Source organism: Anabrus simplex, chromosome 11 (assembly GCF_040414725.1).
Source record: "Anabrus simplex isolate iqAnaSimp1 chromosome 11, ASM4041472v1, whole genome shotgun sequence".
In the NCBI taxonomy this organism is placed as follows: Eukaryota; Metazoa; Arthropoda; class Insecta; order Orthoptera; family Tettigoniidae; genus Anabrus; species Anabrus simplex.
Window position 1 is genome coordinate 110,231,766 of NC_090275.1, and position 2,583 is coordinate 110,234,348.

At 42.2% G+C, this 2,583-nt stretch overlaps 1 non-coding gene across 1 annotated transcript; it reads right to left on the bottom strand.

Moving 5' to 3' along the window:
* Positions 1 to 1,261: 1,261 nt before the first annotated feature.
* Positions 1,262 to 1,334, bottom strand: TRNAM-CAU (transfer RNA methionine (anticodon CAU)). Its single transcript has one exon. It is a non-coding gene; the product is annotated as a tRNA-Met (tRNA).
* Between the last annotated feature and the right edge of the window lie 1,249 nt (positions 1,335 to 2,583).

The window sequence follows — 2,583 nt, forward strand, 5'->3', positions numbered from 1 at the left end:
ATTGTAATTACAACATAATTATTAAATTAATGTAGTAATGGTCCACCTTTCAATACTATAATATGCAATATTCTAAATTACATTAATTAGGGACTAGTTTCAGCCGGGGCTGGCCATCTTCAGCCTTAATGTAAAACATCTAATAACTAAACCATGCACACAACTGACATAAAACAAATGAAACAAATATATACAAACTGACATAAAAAACTGCGATGAAATTATGAGTAAATTTGAAAATAACTAGGTTCCAACATCATGAGTATGCTCATCATCGAGACTCTTTCATGTATTAATATACACAGAACTGTTAGTTCTAATAGTGCTAATCATTACCAATTCAATTGTAAACGGGAACTGGTAAATGTTGATCCCGTAGTTCATCACCAAATCTATTTGAGTGGTGTTAGCCAAATGCAAGTCATTGGACACCGCTGTAAATAACCACTAGCTGACGGAGAACTATTAGATGTTGTTTCATCATCAATCCAGCAACATTTCAGCATGATTTAACAAGCACCACGAGAGCATCTCATTTTATTACTTTGATTGAGGCCGCCTGGGCGAGGTACTGGTCATCCTCCCCAGTTGTATCACCGATCCAGAGTCTGAAGCTCCAGGACACTGCCGTTGAGGCGGTAGAGATGGGGTCCCTCGCTGAGTCCGAGGAAAAAGCCGACCCTGGAGGGTAAATAGATTAAAGAAAGAAAAGCACTTAGTTAATTCACAGAGGTATGCAGACTGAACATTGAAAGGCGTAAGAGTCTGTAATGAAGATATTAAGTATGATTGCATGTCCCGCATAACTTAAAATGATGTTGCATAACACGCGAAGAGAGCGGTTAGTGGTACATCCTTATCGTTAAGGAATAGTTTTGAGTTAAGAGATCTTCAAAATGGTGCTCAGCAGTACAAATACGACGTTCAATGAAATAACAAAGAATTTTAAAAGCTTGCCCCGGGTGAGGATCGAACTCGCGACCTTAAGATTATGAGACTTACGCGTAAAGAAAGAAAAGCACTTAGTTAATTCACAGAGGTATGCAGACTGAACATTGAAAGGCGTAACAGTCTGTAATGAAGATATTAAGTATGATTGTACGTCCCGTATAACTTAAAATGATGTTGCATAACACGCGAAGAGAGCGGTTAGTGGTACATCCTTATCGTTAAGGAATAGTTTTGAGTTAAAAGATCTTCAAAATGGTGCTCAGCAGTACAAATACGACGTTCAATGAAATAACAAAGAATATAAAAAGCATGCCCCGGGTGAGGATCGAACTCACGACCTTAAGATTATGAGACTTACGCGCTGCCTACTGCGCTACCGAGGCCACGGAACTCCGACTGAGATATACAGGTATATAAGCGCAGTGTTGACAATATGGAAAAGGGATTCTGATGGTTCAATTGCTATACTTTTAACATGAATTGTTTTACGGCTGGGAATCTATGTGGAATTAACGTCATCAGTTTCTCGACGCCACTGTAACCATGGCAACTAGTGTTCGTCTATAGTAGCGTCATCTTCTCACTGTGCGTTTTCTTCCTGTAACTAAATAGCTTGAAAAAATCTCAATCAATCAATCACTACTGATCTGCATTTAGGGCAGTCGCCCAGGTGGCAGATTCCCTATCTGTTGTTTTCCTAGCCTTTTCTTAAATGATCGCAAATAAATTGGAAAATTATTGAACATTTCCCTTGGTAAGTTATTCCAATCCCTAACTCCCCTTCCTATAAACGAATATTTGCCCCAATTTGTCCTCTTGAATTCCAATTTTATCTTCATATTGTGATCATTGTCCGCCTCTGTGGTGTAGTGGTTAGCGTGATTAGCTGCCCGGGTTCGATTCCCGGCTCTGCCACGAAATTTGAAAAGTGGTACGAGGGCTGGAACGGGATCCACTCAGCCTCGGGAGGTCAACTGAGTAGAGGTGGGTTCGATTCCCACCTCAGCCATCATGGAAGTGGTTTTCCGTGGTTTCCCACTTCTCCTCCAGGCGAATGCCGGGATGGTACCTAACTTAAGGCCACGGCCGCTTCCTTCCCTCTTCCTTGCCTATCCCTTCCAATCTTCCCTTCCCTCCACTAGGCCCCTGTTCAGCATAGCAGGTGAGGCCACCTGAACGAGGTACTGGTCATACTCCCCAGTTGTATCCCCCGACCAAGAGTCTGAAGCTCCAGGACACTGCCCTTGAGGCGGTAGAGGTGGGATCCCTCGCGAAGTCCGAGGGAAAAACCGAACCTGGAGGGTAAACAGATGATGATGATGATGATGATTGTGATCATTCCTACTTTCCTACTCATACTTATTCGTCTACTGATGTCCTCTCCTCTCACGCCATCTCTCCTCTGACATTTAATCGAGCAGCTCGTCTCCTTTCTCCCAAATCTCGAGTCAAGTGAATCCCGATCTACTTACTCCTCACTCCAGAATTAAAATCCGCAGGGCTGGCTAATAGTAGTATGAATTAGATTAGTATTACGGTACACTGAATAATTGGAACTCATTATCTTCCTTGTGAGTGCAGTGAAAGGATGCATGTCGCTACTAAAAGGGGAACAACCAAAGAATCTGTACT